The 16,004-nt window shown below is 44.4% G+C and overlaps 6 non-coding genes across 6 annotated transcripts; all 6 read left to right on the top strand.

Annotated features, from left to right (window-relative positions):
- Positions 1–2,037: 2,037 nt before the first annotated feature.
- On the top strand, positions 2,038–2,109 carry TRNAC-GCA (transfer RNA cysteine (anticodon GCA)). The gene has a single exon. It is a non-coding gene; the product is annotated as a tRNA-Cys (tRNA).
- Positions 2,110–3,471: 1,362 nt separating this feature from the next.
- On the top strand, positions 3,472–3,543 carry TRNAC-GCA (transfer RNA cysteine (anticodon GCA)). The gene has a single exon. It is a non-coding gene; the product is annotated as a tRNA-Cys (tRNA).
- Positions 3,544–6,745: 3,202 nt separating this feature from the next.
- TRNAC-GCA (transfer RNA cysteine (anticodon GCA)) lies at positions 6,746–6,817 on the top strand. Its single transcript has one exon. It is a non-coding gene; the product is annotated as a tRNA-Cys (tRNA).
- A 2,022-nt stretch (positions 6,818–8,839) lies between these two features.
- TRNAC-GCA (transfer RNA cysteine (anticodon GCA)) lies at positions 8,840–8,911 on the top strand. Its single transcript has one exon. It is a non-coding gene; the product is annotated as a tRNA-Cys (tRNA).
- Positions 8,912–14,585: 5,674 nt separating this feature from the next.
- On the top strand, positions 14,586–14,657 carry TRNAC-GCA (transfer RNA cysteine (anticodon GCA)). Its single transcript has one exon. It is a non-coding gene; the product is annotated as a tRNA-Cys (tRNA).
- Positions 14,658–15,092: 435 nt separating this feature from the next.
- Positions 15,093–15,164, top strand: TRNAC-GCA (transfer RNA cysteine (anticodon GCA)). Its single transcript has one exon. It is a non-coding gene; the product is annotated as a tRNA-Cys (tRNA).
- The last annotated feature ends 840 nt before the right edge of the window (positions 15,165–16,004 follow it).

The following is a 16,004-nucleotide window of genomic DNA, read 5'->3' as shown; positions in this document are numbered from 1 at the left end:
TTTCCCCCTGTAAAAGCACGGATCATTGCCTTTATTTTAGTTAATTAGACATTACGGTTATGAACCATGAGGAATAGCTCAGTGGTAGAGCATTCGACTGCAGATCGAGAGCTCTTTGGTTCAAACCCGAGTTCCCCCTGTAACAGCACGGATCGTTGCGTTTATTTTAGTTAATTAGATATTATGATAATGAACAAGGGGGAAAAGCTCAGTGGAAGAGCATTCGACTGCAGATCGAGAGGTCCTTGGTTCAAACCCGAGTTCCCCCTGTTACAGCACGGATCATTGCCTTTATTTTCGTTAATTAGACATTACGGTTATGAACAAGGGGGAATAGCTCAGTGGTAGAGCTTTCGACTGCAGATCGAGAGGTCGTTGGTTCAAACCAGAGTTCATCCTGTGACAGCACGGAGCATTGCCTTTATTTTACATAATTAGACATTACGGTTATGAACAAGGGGGAATAGCTCAGTGGTAGAGCATTCGACTGCAGATCGAGAGGTACCTGGTCCAAACCCAACCCGAGTGCCCCCTGTAACAGTACGGAGCATTGCCTTTATTTAAGTTAATTAGATATTACGATAATGAACAAGGGGGAAAAGCTCAGTGGAAGAGCATTCGACTGCAGATCGAGAGGTCCTTGGTTCAAACCCGAGTTCCCCCTGTTACAGCACGGATCATTGCCTTTATTTTAGTTAATTATACATTACGGTTATGAACAAGGGGGAATAGCTCAGTGGCAGAGCATTCGACTGCAGATCGAGAGGTACCTGGTCCAAACCCAACCCGAGTGCCCCATGTAACAGCACGGAGCATTGCCTTTATTTTACGTAATTAGACATTACGATTATGAACAAGGGGGAACAGCTCAGTGGTTGAGCATTCGACTGCAGATCGAAAGGTCCTTGGTTCAAACCCGAGTTCGCCCTGTAAAAGCACGGATCATTGCCTTTATTTTAGTTAATTAGACATTACGGTTATGAACAAGGAGGAATAGCTCAGTGGTAGAGCATTCGACTGCAGATCGAAAGCTCTTTGGTTCAAACCCGAGTTCCCCCTGTAACAGCACGGATCATTGCGTTTATTTTAGTTAATTAGATATTACGATAATGAACAAGGGGGAAAAGCCCAGTGGAAGAGCATTCAACTGCAGATCGAGAGGTCCTTGGTTCACACCCGAGTTCCCCCTGTAAAAGCACGGATCATTGCCTTTATTTTAGTTAATTAGACATTACGGTTATGAACAAGGAGGAATAGCTCAGTGGTAGAGCATTCGACTGCAGATCGAGAGTTCTTTGGTTCAAACCCGAGTTCCCCCTGTAACAGCACGGATCATTGCCTTTATTTTCGTTAATTAGACATTACGGTTATGAACAAGGGGGAATAGCTCAGTGGTAGAGCTTTCGACTGCAGATCGAGAGGTCGTTGGTTCAAACCAGAGTTCATCCTGTGACAGCACGGAGCATTGCCTTTATTTTACATAATTAGACATTACGGTTATGAACAAGGGGGAATAGCTCAGTGGTAGAGCATTCGACTGCAGATCGAGAGGTACCTGGTCCAAACCCAACCCGAGTGCCCCCTGTAACAGTACGGAGCATTGCCTTTATTTTAGTTAATTAGATATTACGATAATGAACAAGGGGGAAAAGCTCAGTGGAAGAGCATTCGACTGCAGATCGAGAGGTCCTTGGTTCAAACCCGAGTTCCCCCTGATACAGCACGGATCATTGCCTTTATTTTAGTTAATTATACATTACGGTTATGAACAAGGGGGAATAGCTCAGTGGCAGAGCATTCGACTGCAGATCGAGAGGTACCTGGTCCAAACCCAACCCGAGTGCCCCATGTAACAGCACGGAGCATTGCATTTATTTTACGTAATTAGACATTACGATTATGAACAAGGGGGAACAGCTCAGTGGTTGAGCATTCGACTGCAGATCGAAAGGTCCTTGGTTCAAACCCGAGTTCCCCCTGTAAAAGCACGGATCATTGCCTTTATTTTAGTTAATTAGACATTACGGTTATGAACAAGGGGGAATAGCTCAGTGGTAGAGCATTCGACTGCAGATCGAGAGGTCCTTGGTTCAAACCCGACTTCCCCCTGTAAAAGCACGGATCATTGCCTTTATTTTAGTTAATTAGACATTACGGTTATGAACAAGGAGGAATAGCTCAGTGGTAGAGCATTCGACTGCAGATCGAGAGCTCTTTGGTTCAAACCCGAGTTCCCCCTGTAACAGCACGGATCATTGCCTTTATTTTAGTTAATTAGACATTACGATAATGAACAAGGGGGAAAAGCCCAGTGGAAGAGCATTCGACTGCAGATCGAGAGCTCTTTGGTTCAAACCCGATTCCCCCTGTAACAGCACGGATCATTGCGTTTATTTTAGTTAATTAGATATTACGATAATGAACAAGGGGGAAAAGCTCAGTGGAAGAGCATTCGACTGCAGATCGAGAGGTCCTTGGTTCAAACCCGAGTTCCCCCTGTTACAGCACGGATCATTGCCTTTATTTTAGTTAATTATACATTACGGTTATGAACAAGGGGGTATAGCTCAGTGGTAGAGCATTCGACTGCAGATCGAGAGGTCCTTGGTTCAAACCAGAGTTCATCCTGTGACAGCACGGAGCATTGCCTTTATTTTATATAATTAGACATTACGGTTATGAACAAGGGGGAATAGCTCAGTGGTAGAGCATTCGACTGCAGATTGAGAGGTCCTTCGTTCAAACCCGAGTTCCCCCTGTAAAAGCACGGATCATTGCCTTTATTTTAGTTAATTATACATTACGGTTATGAACAAGGGGGAATAGCTCAGTGGCAGAGCATTCGACTGCAGATCGAGAGGTACCTGGTCCAAACCCAACCCGAGTGCCCCATGTAACAGCACGGAGCATTGCCTTTATTTTACGTAATTAGACATTACGATTATGAACAAGGGGGAACAGCTCAGTGGTTGAGCATTCGACTGCAGATCGAAAGGTCCTTGGTTCAAACCCGAGTTCGCCCTGTAAAAGCACGGATCATTGCCTTTATTTTAGTTAATTAGACATTACGGTTATGAACAAGGAGGAATAGCTCAGTGGTAGAGCATTCGACTGCAGATCGAAAGCTCTTTGGTTCAAACCCGAGTTCCCCCTGTAACAGCACGGATCATTGCGTTTATTTTAGTTAATTAGATATTACGATAATGAACAAGGGGGAAAAGCCCAGTGGAAGAGCATTCAACTGCAGATCGAGAGGTCCTTGGTTCACACCCGAGTTCCCCCTGTAAAAGCACGGATCATTGCCTTTATTTTAGTTAATTAGACATTACGGTTATGAACAAGGAGGAATAGCTCAGTGGTAGAGCATTCGACTGCAGATCGAGAGTTCTTTGGTTCAAACCCGAGTTCCCCCTGTAACAGCACGGATCATTGCCTTTATTTTCGTTAATTAGACATTACGGTTATGAACAAGGGGGAATAGCTCAGTGGTAGAGCATTCGACTGCAGATCGAGAGGTCCTTGGTTCAAACCCGACTTCCCCCTGTAAAAGCACGGATCATTGCCTTTATTTTAGTTAATTAGACATTACGGTTATGAACAAGGAGGAATAGCTCAGTGGTAGAGCATTCGACTGCAGATCGAGAGCTCTTTGGTTCAAACCCGAGTTCCCCCTGTAACAGCACGGATCATTGCCTTTATTTTAGTTAATTAGACATTACGATAATGAACAAGGGGGAAAAGCCCAGTGGAAGAGCATTCGACTGCAGATCGAGAGCTCTTTGGTTCAAACCCGATTCCCCCTGTAACAGCACGGATCATTGCGTTTATTTTAGTTAATTAGATATTACGATAATGAACAAGGGGGAAAAGCTCAGTGGAAGAGCATTCGACTGCAGATCGAGAGGTCCTTGGTTCAAACCCGAGTTCCCCCTGTTACAGCACGGATCATTGCCTTTATTTTAGTTAATTATACATTACGGTTATGAACAAGGGGGTATAGCTCAGTGGTAGAGCATTCGACTGCAGATCGAGAGGTCCTTGGTTCAAACCAGAGTTCATCCTGTGACAGCACGGAGCATTGCCTTTATTTTATATAATTAGACATTACGGTTATGAACAAGGGGGAATAGCTCAGTGGTAGAGCATTCGACTGCAGATTGAGAGGTCCTTCGTTCAAACCCGAGTTCCCCCTGTAAAAGCACGGATCATTGCCATTATTTTAGTTAATTTGACATTACGGTTATGAACAAGGAGGAATAGCTCAGTGGTAGAGCATTCGACTGCAGATCGAGAGCTCTTTGGTTCAAACCAGAGTTCTTCCTGTAACAGCACGGAGCATTGCCTTTAATTTAGTTAATTAGATATTACGGTTATGAACAAGGGGGAATAGCTCAGTGGTAGAGCATTCGACTGCAGATCGAGAGGTACCTGGTCCAAACCCAACCCGAGTGCCCCCTGTAACAGCACGGAGCATTGCCTTTATTTTACGTAACTAGACATTACGATTATGAATAAGGGGGAATAGCTCAGTGGTAGAGCATTCGACTGCAGATCGAAAGGTCCTTGGTTCAAACCCGAGTTCATCATGTAACAGCACGGAGCATTGCCTTTATATTACATAATTAGACATTACGGTTATGAACAAGGGGGAATTGCTCAGTGGTAGAGCATTCGACTGCAGATCGAGAGGTCCTTGGTTCAAACCCGATTTCCCCCTGTAAAAGCACGGATCATTGCCTTTATTTTAGTTAATTAGACATTACGGTTATGAACCATGAGGAATAGCTCAGTGGTAGAGCATTCGACTGCAGATCGAGAGCTCTTTGGTTCAAACCCGAGTTCCCCCTGTAACAGCACGGATCGTTGCGTTTATTTTAGTTAATTAGATATTATGATAATGAACAAGGGGGAAAAGCTCAGTGGAAGAGCATTCGACTGCAGATCGAGAGGTCCTTGGTTCAAACCCGAGTTCCCCCTGTTACAGCACGGATCATTGCCTTTATTTTCGTTAATTAGACATTACGGTTATGAACAAGGGGGAATAGCTCAGTGGTAGAGCTTTCGACTGCAGATCGAGAGGTCGTTGGTTCAAACCAGAGTTCATCCTGTGACAGCACGGAGCATTGCCTTTATTTTACATAATTAGACATTACGGTTATGAACAAGGGGGAATAGCTCAGTGGTAGAGCATTCGACTGCAGATCGAGAGGTACCTGGTCCAAACCCAACCCGAGTGCCCCCTGTAACAGTACGGAGCATTGCCTTTATTTAAGTTAATTAGATATTACGATAATGAACAAGGGGGAAAAGCTCAGTGGAAGAGCATTCGACTGCAGATCGAGAGGTCCTTGGTTCAAACCCGAGTTCCCCCTGTTACAGCACGGATCATTGCCTTTATTTTAGTTAATTATACATTACGGTTATGAACAAGGGGGAATAGCTCAGTGGCAGAGCATTCGACTGCAGATCGAGAGGTACCTGGTCCAAACCCAACCCGAGTGCCCCATGTAACAGCACGGAGCATTGCCTTTATTTTACGTAATTAGACATTACGATTATGAACAAGGGGGAACAGCTCAGTGGTTGAGCATTCGACTGCAGATCGAAAGGTCCTTGGTTCAAACCCGAGTTCGCCCTGTAAAAGCACGGATCATTGCCTTTATTTTAGTTAATTAGACATTACGGTTATGAACAAGGAGGAATAGCTCAGTGGTAGAGCATTCGACTGCAGATCGAAAGCTCTTTGGTTCAAACCCGAGTTCCCCCTGTAACAGCACGGATCATTGCGTTTATTTTAGTTAATTAGATATTACGATAATGAACAAGGGGGAAAAGCCCAGTGGAAGAGCATTCAACTGCAGATCGAGAGGTCCTTGGTTCACACCCGAGTTCCCCCTGTAAAAGCACGGATCATTGCCTTTATTTTAGTTAATTAGACATTACGGTTATGAACAAGGAGGAATAGCTCAGTGGTAGAGCATTCGACTGCAGATCGAGAGTTCTTTGGTTCAAACCCGAGTTCCCCCTGTAACAGCACGGATCATTGCCTTTATTTTCGTTAATTAGACATTACGGTTATGAACAAGGGGGAATAGCTCAGTGGTAGAGCTTTCGACTGCAGATCGAGAGGTCGTTGGTTCAAACCAGAGTTCATCCTGTGACAGCACGGAGCATTGCCTTTATTTTACATAATTAGACATTACGGTTATGAACAAGGGGGAATAGCTCAGTGGTAGAGCATTCGACTGCAGATCGAGAGGTACCTGGTCCAAACCCAACCCGAGTGCCCCCTGTAACAGTACGGAGCATTGCCTTTATTTTAGTTAATTAGATATTACGATAATGAACAAGGGGGAAAAGCTCAGTGGAAGAGCATTCGACTGCAGATCGAGAGGTCCTTGGTTCAAACCCGAGTTCCCCCTGATACAGCACGGATCATTGCCTTTATTTTAGTTAATTATACATTACGGTTATGAACAAGGGGGAATAGCTCAGTGGCAGAGCATTCGACTGCAGATCGAGAGGTACCTGGTCCAAACCCAACCCGAGTGCCCCATGTAACAGCACGGAGCATTGCATTTATTTTACGTAATTAGACATTACGATTATGAACAAGGGGGAACAGCTCAGTGGTTGAGCATTCGACTGCAGATCGAAAGGTCCTTGGTTCAAACCCGAGTTCCCCCTGTAAAAGCACGGATCATTGCCTTTATTTTAGTTAATTAGACATTACGGTTATGAACAAGGGGGAATAGCTCAGTGGTAGAGCATTCGACTGCAGATCGAGAGGTCCTTGGTTCAAACCCGACTTCCCCCTGTAAAAGCACGGATCATTGCCTTTATTTTAGTTAATTAGACATTACGGTTATGAACAAGGAGGAATAGCTCAGTGGTAGAGCATTCGACTGCAGATCGAGAGCTCTTTGGTTCAAACCCGAGTTCCCCCTGTAACAGCACGGATCATTGCCTTTATTTTAGTTAATTAGACATTACGATAATGAACAAGGGGGAAAAGCCCAGTGGAAGAGCATTCGACTGCAGATCGAGAGCTCTTTGGTTCAAACCCGATTCCCCCTGTAACAGCACGGATCATTGCGTTTATTTTAGTTAATTAGATATTACGATAATGAACAAGGGGGAAAAGCTCAGTGGAAGAGCATTCGACTGCAGATCGAGAGGTCCTTGGTTCAAACCCGAGTTCCCCCTGTTACAGCACGGATCATTGCCTTTATTTTAGTTAATTATACATTACGGTTATGAACAAGGGGGTATAGCTCAGTGGTAGAGCATTCGACTGCAGATCGAGAGGTCCTTGGTTCAAACCAGAGTTCATCCTGTGACAGCACGGAGCATTGCCTTTATTTTATATAATTAGACATTACGGTTATGAACAAGGGGGAATAGCTCAGTGGTAGAGCATTCGACTGCAGATTGAGAGGTCCTTCGTTCAAACCCGAGTTCCCCCTGTAAAAGCACGGATCATTGCCTTTATTTTAGTTAATTATACATTACGGTTATGAACAAGGGGGAATAGCTCAGTGGCAGAGCATTCGACTGCAGATCGAGAGGTACCTGGTCCAAACCCAACCCGAGTGCCCCATGTAACAGCACGGAGCATTGCCTTTATTTTACGTAATTAGACATTACGATTATGAACAAGGGGGAACAGCTCAGTGGTTGAGCATTCGACTGCAGATCGAAAGGTCCTTGGTTCAAACCCGAGTTCGCCCTGTAAAAGCACGGATCATTGCCTTTATTTTAGTTAATTAGACATTACGGTTATGAACAAGGAGGAATAGCTCAGTGGTAGAGCATTCGACTGCAGATCGAAAGCTCTTTGGTTCAAACCCGAGTTCCCCCTGTAACAGCACGGATCATTGCGTTTATTTTAGTTAATTAGATATTACGATAATGAACAAGGGGGAAAAGCCCAGTGGAAGAGCATTCAACTGCAGATCGAGAGGTCCTTGGTTCACACCCGAGTTCCCCCTGTAAAAGCACGGATCATTGCCTTTATTTTAGTTAATTAGACATTACGGTTATGAACAAGGAGGAATAGCTCAGTGGTAGAGCATTCGACTGCAGATCGAGAGTTCTTTGGTTCAAACCCGAGTTCCCCCTGTAACAGCACGGATCATTGCCTTTATTTTCGTTAATTAGACATTACGGTTATGAACAAGGGGGAATAGCTCAGTGGTAGAGCTTTCGACTGCAGATCGAGAGGTCGTTGGTTCAAACCAGAGTTCATCCTGTGACAGCACGGAGCATTGCCTTTATTTTACATAATTAGACATTACGGTTATGAACAAGGGGGAATAGCTCAGTGGTAGAGCATTCGACTGCAGATCGAGAGGTACCTGGTCCAAACCCAACCCGAGTGCCCCCTGTAACAGTACGGAGCATTGCCTTTATTTTAGTTAATTAGATATTACGATAATGAACAAGGGGGAAAAGCTCAGTGGAAGAGCATTCGACTGCAGATCGAGAGGTCCTTGGTTCAAACCCGAGTTCCCCCTGATACAGCACGGATCATTGCCTTTATTTTAGTTAATTATACATTACGGTTATGAACAAGGGGGAATAGCTCAGTGGCAGAGCATTCGACTGCAGATCGAGAGGTACCTGGTCCAAACCCAACCCGAGTGCCCCATGTAACAGCACGGAGCATTGCATTTATTTTACGTAATTAGACATTACGATTATGAACAAGGGGGAACAGCTCAGTGGTTGAGCATTCGACTGCAGATCGAAAGGTCCTTGGTTCAAACCCGAGTTCCCCCTGTAAAAGCACGGATCATTGCCTTTATTTTAGTTAATTAGACATTACGGTTATGAACAAGGGGGAATAGCTCAGTGGTAGAGCATTCGACTGCAGATCGAGAGGTCCTTGGTTCAAACCCGACTTCCCCCTGTAAAAGCACGGATCATTGCCTTTATTTTAGTTAATTAGACATTACGGTTATGAACAAGGAGGAATAGCTCAGTGGTAGAGCATTCGACTGCAGATCGAGAGCTCTTTGGTTCAAACCCGAGTTCCCCCTGTAACAGCACGGATCATTGCCTTTATTTTAGTTAATTAGACATTACGATAATGAACAAGGGGGAAAAGCCCAGTGGAAGAGCATTCGACTGCAGATCGAGAGCTCTTTGGTTCAAACCCGATTCCCCCTGTAACAGCACGGATCATTGCGTTTATTTTAGTTAATTAGATATTACGATAATGAACAAGGGGGAAAAGCTCAGTGGAAGAGCATTCGACTGCAGATCGAGAGGTCCTTGGTTCAAACCCGAGTTCCCCCTGTTACAGCACGGATCATTGCCTTTATTTTAGTTAATTATACATTACGGTTATGAACAAGGGGGTATAGCTCAGTGGTAGAGCATTCGACTGCAGATCGAGAGGTCCTTGGTTCAAACCAGAGTTCATCCTGTGACAGCACGGAGCATTGCCTTTATTTTATATAATTAGACATTACGGTTATGAACAAGGGGGAATAGCTCAGTGGTAGAGCATTCGACTGCAGATTGAGAGGTCCTTCGTTCAAACCCGAGTTCCCCCTGTAAAAGCACGGATCATTGCCATTATTTTAGTTAATTTGACATTACGGTTATGAACAAGGAGGAATAGCTCAGTGGTAGAGCATTCGACTGCAGATCGAGAGCTCTTTGGTTCAAACCAGAGTTCTTCCTGTAACAGCACGGAGCATTGCCTTTAATTTAGTTAATTAGATATTACGGTTATGAACAAGGGGGAATAGCTCAGTGGTAGAGCATTCGACTGCAGATCGAGAGGTACCTGGTCCAAACCCAACCCGAGTGCCCCCTGTAACAGCACGGAGCATTGCCTTTATTTTACGTAACTAGACATTACGATTATGAATAAGGGGGAATAGCTCAGTGGTAGAGCATTCGACTGCAGATCGAAAGGTCCTTGGTTCAAACCCGAGTTCATCATGTAACAGCACGGAGCATTGCCTTTATATTACATAATTAGACATTACGGTTATGAACAAGGGGGAATTGCTCAGTGGTAGAGCATTCGACTGCAGATCGAGAGGTCCTTGGTTCAAACCCGATTTCCCCCTGTAAAAGCACGGATCATTGCCTTTATTTTAGTTAATTAGACATTACGGTTATGAACAATGAGGAATAGCTCAGTGGTAGAGCATTCGACTGCAGATCGAGAGCTCTTTGGTTCAAACCCGAGTTCCCCCTGTAACAGCACGGATCGTTGCGTTTATTTTAGTTAATTAGATATTATGATAATGAACAAGGGGGAAAAGCTCAGTGGAAGAGCATTCGACTGCAGATCGAGAGGTCCTTGGTTCAAACCCGAGTTCCCCCTGTTACAGCACGGATTATTGCCTTTATTTTCGTTAATTAGACATTACGGTTATGAACGAGGGGAAATAGCTCAGTGGTAGAGCATTCGACTGCAGATCGAGAGGTACCTGGTCCAAACCCAACCCGAGTGCCCCCTGTAACAGTACGGAGCATTGCCTTTATTTTAGTTAATTAGATATTACGATAATGAACAAGGGGGAAAAGCTCAGTGGAAGAGCATTCGACTGCAGATCGAGAGGTCCTTGGTTCAAACCCGAGTTCCCCCTGTTACAGCACGGATCATTGCCTTTATTTTAGTTAATTATACATTACGGTTATGAACAAGGGGGAATAGCTCAGTGGCAGAGCATTCGACTGCAGATCGAGAGGTACCTGGTCCAAACCCAACCCGAGTGCCCCATGTAACAGCACGGAGCATTGCCTTTATTTTACGTAATTAGACATTACGATTATGAACAAGGGGGAACAGCTCAGTGGTTGAGCATTCGACTGCAGATCGAAAGGTCCTTGGTTCAAACCCGAGTTCCCCCTGTAAAAGCACGGATCATTGCCTTTATTTTAGTTAATTAGACATTACGGTTATGAACAAGGAGGAATAGCTCAGTGGTAGAGCATTCGACTGCAGATCGAAAGCTCTTTGGTTCAAACCCGAGCTCCCCCTGTAACAGCACGGATCATTGCGTTTATTTTAGTTAATTAGATATTACGATAATGAACAAGGGGGAAAAGCCCAGTGGAAGAGCATTCGACTGCAGATCGAGAGGTCCTTGGTTCAAACCCGAGTTCCCCCTGTAAAAGCACGGATCATTGCCTTTATTTTAGTTAATTAGACATTACGGTTATGAACAAGGAGGAATAGCTCAGTGGTAGAGCATTCGACTGCAGATCGAGAGTTCTTTGGTTCAAACCCGAGTTCCCCCTGTAACAGCACGGATCATTGCCTTTATTTTCGTTAATTAGACATTACGGTTATGAACAAGGGGGAATAGCTCAGTGGTAGAGCTTTCGACTGCAGATCGAGAGGTCGTTGGTTCAAACCAGAGTTCATCCTGTGACAGCACGGAGCATTGCCTTTATTTTACATAATTAGACATTACGGTTATGAACAAGGGGGAATAGCTCAGTGGTAGAGCATTCGACTGCAGATCGAGAGGTACCTGGTCCAAACCCAACCCGAGTGCCCCCTGTAACAGTACGGAGCATTGCCTTTATTTTAGTTAATTAGATATTACGATAATGAACAAGGGGGAAAAGCTCAGTGGAAGAGCATTCGACTGCAGATCGAGAGGTCCTTGGTTCAAACCCGAGTTCCCCCTGTTACAGCACGGATCATTGCCTTTATTTTAGTTAATTATACATTACGGTTATGAACAAGGGGGAATAGCTCAGTGGCAGAGCATTCGACTGCAGATCGAGAGGTACCTGGTCCAAACCCAACCCGAGTGCCCCATGTAACAGCACGGAGCATTGCCTTTATTTTACGTAATTAGACATTACGATTATGAAGAAGGGGGAACAGCTCAGTGGTTGAGCATTCGACTGCAGATCGAAAGGTCCTTGGTTCAAACCCGAGTTCCCCCTGTAAAAGCACGGATCATTGCCTTTATTTTAGTTAATTAGACATTACGGTTATGAACAAGGAGGAATAGCTCAGTGGTAGAGCATTCGACTGCAGATTGAGAGGTCCTTCGTTCAAACCCGAGTTCCCCCTGTAAAAGCACGGATCATTGCCATTATTTTAGTTAATTTGACATTACGGTTATGAACAAGGAGGAATAGCTCAGTGGTAGAGCATTCGACTGCAGATCCAGAGCTCTTTGGTTCAAACCAGAGTTCTTCCTGTAACAGCACGGAGCATTGCCTTTAATTTAGTTAATTAGATATTACGGTTATGAACAAGGGGGAATAGCTCAGTGGTAGAGCATTCGACTGCAGATCGAGAGGTACCTGGTCCAAACCCAACCCGAGTGCCCCCTGTAACAGCACGGAGCATTGCCTTTATTTTACGTAACTAGACATTACGATTATGAATAAGGGGGAATAGGTCAGTGGTAGAGCATTCGACTGCAGATCGAAAGGTCCTTGGTTCAAACCCGAGTTCATCATGTAACAGCACGGAGCATTGCCTTTATATTACATAATTAGACATTACGGTTATGAACAAGGGGGAATTGCTCAGTGGTAGAGCATTCGACTGCAGATCGAGAGGTCCTTGGTTCAAACCCGATTTCCCCCTGTAAAAGCACGGATCATTGCCTTTATTTTAGTTAATTAGACATTACGGTTATGAACAATGAGGAATAGCTCAGTGGTAGAGCATTCGACTGCAGATCGAGAGCTCTTTGGTTCAAACCCGAGTTCCCCCTGTAACAGCACGGATCGTTGCGTTTATTTTAGTTAATTAGATATTATGATAATGAACAAGGGGGAAAAGCTCAGTGGAAGAGCATTCGACTGCAGATCGAGAGGTCCTTGGTTCAAACCCGAGTTCCCCCTGTTACAGCACGGATCATTGCCTTTATTTTCGTTAATTAGACATTACGGTTATGAACGAGGGGGAATAGCTCAGTGGTAGAGCTTTCGACTGCAGATCGAGAGGTCGTTGGTTCAAACCAGAGTTCATCCTGTGACAGCACGGAGCATTGCCTTTATTTTACATAATTAGACATTACGGTTATGAACAAGGGGGAATAGCTCAGTGGTAGAGCATTCGACTGCAGATCGAGAGGTACCTGGTCCAAACCCAACCCGAGTGCCCCCTGTAACAGTACGGAGCATTGCCTTTATTTTAGTTAATTAGATATTACGATAATGAACAAGGGGGAATAGCTCAGTGGCAGAGCATTCGACTGCAGATCGAGAGGTACCTGGTCCAAACCCAACCCGAGTGCCCCATGTAACAGCACGGAGCATTGCCTTTATTTTACGTAATTAGACATTACGATTATGAACAAGGGGGAACAGCTCAGTAGTTGAGCATTCGACTGCAGATCGAAAGGTCCTTGGTTCAAACCCGAGTTCCCCCTGTAAAAGCACGGATCATTGCCTTTATTTTAGTTAATTAGACATTACGGTTATGAACAAGGAGGAATAGCTCAGTGGTAGAGCATTCGACTGCAGATCGAAAGCTCTTTGGTTCAAACCCGAGTTCCCCCTGTAACAGCACGGATCATTGCGTTTATTTTAGTTAATTAGATATTACGATAATGAACAAGGGGGAAAAGCCCAGTGGAAGAGCATTCGACTGCAGATCGAGAGGTCCTTGGTTCAAACCCGAGTTCCCCCTGTAAAAGCACGGATCATTGCCTTTATTTTAGTTAATTAGACATTACGGTTATGAACAAGGAGGAACAGCTCAGTGGTAGAGCATTCGAGTGCAGATCGAAAGCTCTTTGGTTCAAACCCGAGTTCCCCCTGTAACAGCACGGATCATTGCGTTTATTTTAGTTAATTAGATATTACGATAATGAACAAGGGGGAAAAGCCCAGTGGAAGAGCATTCGACTGCAGATCGAGAGGTCCTTGGTTCAAACCCGAGTTCCCCCTGTAAAAGCACGGATCATTGCCTTTATTTTAGTTAATTAGACATTACGGTTATGAACAAGGAGGAATAGCTCAGTGGTAGAGCATTCGACTGCAGATCGAGAGTTCTTTGGTTCAAACCCGAGTTCCCCCTGTAACAGCACGGATCATTGCGTTTATTTAAGTTAATTAGATATTACGATAATGAACAAGGGGGAAAAGCTCAGTGGAAGAGCATTCGACTGCAGATCGAGAGGTCCTTGGTTCAAACCCGAGTTCCCCCTGTTACAGCACGGATCATTGCCTTTATTTTAGTTAATTATACATTACGGTTATGAACAAGGGGGAATAGCTCAGTGGCAGAGCATTCGACTGCAGATCGAGAGCTCTTTGGTTCAAACCCGAGTTCCCCCTGTAACAGCACGGATCATTGCGTTTATTTTAGTTAATTAGATATTACGATAATGAACAAGGGGGAAAAGCTCAGTGGAAGAGCATTCGACTGCAGATCGGGAGGTCCTTGGTTCAAACCAGAGTTCATCCTGTGACAGCACGGAGCATTGCCTTTATTTTACATAATTAGACATTACGGTTATGAACAAGGGGGAATAGCATTCGACTGCAGATCGAGAGGTCCTTGGTTCAAACCCGAGTTCCCCCTGTAAAAGCACGGATCATTGCCTTTATTTTAGTTAATTAGACATTAAGGTTAAGAACAAGGGGGAATAGCTCAGTGGTAGAGCATTCGACTGCAGATCGAGAGGTCCTTGGTTCAAACCCGACTTCCCCCTGTAAAAGCACGGATCATTGCCTTTATTTTAGTTAATTAGACATTACGGTTATGAACAAGGAGGAATAGCTCAGTGGTAGAGCATTCGACTGCAGATCGAGAGCTCTTTGGTTCAAACCCGAGTTCCCCCTGTAACAGCACGGATCATTGCGTTTATTTTAGTTAATTAGATATTACGATAATGAACAAGGGGGAAAAGCTCAGTGGAAGAGCATTCGACTGCAGATCGAGAGGTCCTTGGTTCAAACCAGAGTTCATCCTGTGACAGCACGGAGCATTGCCTTTATTTTACATAATTAGACATTACGGTTATGAACAAGGGGGAATAGCATTCGACTGCAGATCGAGAGGTCCTTGGTTCAAACCCGAGTTCCCCCTGTAAAAGCACGGATCATTGCCTTTATTTTAGTTAATTAGACATTACGGTTATGAACAAGGGGGAATAGCTCAGTGGTAGAGCATTCGACTGCAAATCGAGAGGTCCTTGGTTCAAACCCGACTTCCCCCTGTAAAAGCACGGATCATTGCCTTTATTTTAGTTAATTAGACATTACGGTTATGAACAAGGAGGAATAGCTCAGTGGTAGAGCATTCGACTGCAGATCGAGAGCTCTTTCGTTCAAACCCGAGTTCCCCCTGTAACAGCACGGATCATTGCCTTTATTTTAGTTAATTAGACATTACGATAATGAACAAGGGGGAAAAGCCCAGTGGAAGAGCATTCGACTGCAGATCGAGAGCTCTTTGGTTCAAACCCGATTCCCCCTGTAACAGCACGGATCATTGCGTTTATTTTAGTTAATTAGATATTACGATAATGAACAAGGGGGAAAAGCTCAGTGGAAGAGCATTCGACTGCAGATCGAGAGGTCCTTGGTTCAAACCCGAGTTCCCCCTGTTACAGCACGGATCATTGCCTTTATTTTAGTTAATTATACATTACGGTTATGAACAAGGGGGTATAGCTCAGTGGTAGAGCATTCGACTGCAGATCGAGAGGTCCTTGGTTCAAACCAGAGTTCATCCTGTGACAGCACGGAGCATTGCCTTTATTTTATATAATTAGACATTACGGTTATGAACAAGGGGGAATAGCTCAGTGGTAGAGCATTCGACTGCAGATTGAGAGGTCCTTCGTTCAAACCCGAGTTCCCCCTGTAAAAGCACGGATCATTGCCATTATTTTAGTTAATTTGACATTACGGTTATGAACAAGGAGGAATAGCTCAGTGGTAGAGCATTAGACTGCAGATCGAGAGCTCTTTGGTTCAAACCAGAGTTCTTCCTGTAACAGCACGGAGCATTGCCTTTAATTTAGTTAATTAGATATTACGGTTATGAACAAGGG

The sequence above is a fragment of the Phalangium opilio genome, unplaced genomic scaffold, assembly GCF_054372755.1.
Source record: "Phalangium opilio isolate 3A_F unplaced genomic scaffold, DU_Popi_V2 ptg000022l_1, whole genome shotgun sequence".
Classification (NCBI taxonomy): domain Eukaryota; kingdom Metazoa; phylum Arthropoda; class Arachnida; order Opiliones; family Phalangiidae; genus Phalangium; species Phalangium opilio.
Note: the sequence above shows the minus strand (reverse complement) of the source record. Positions and strands in the feature narration are given on the sequence as shown.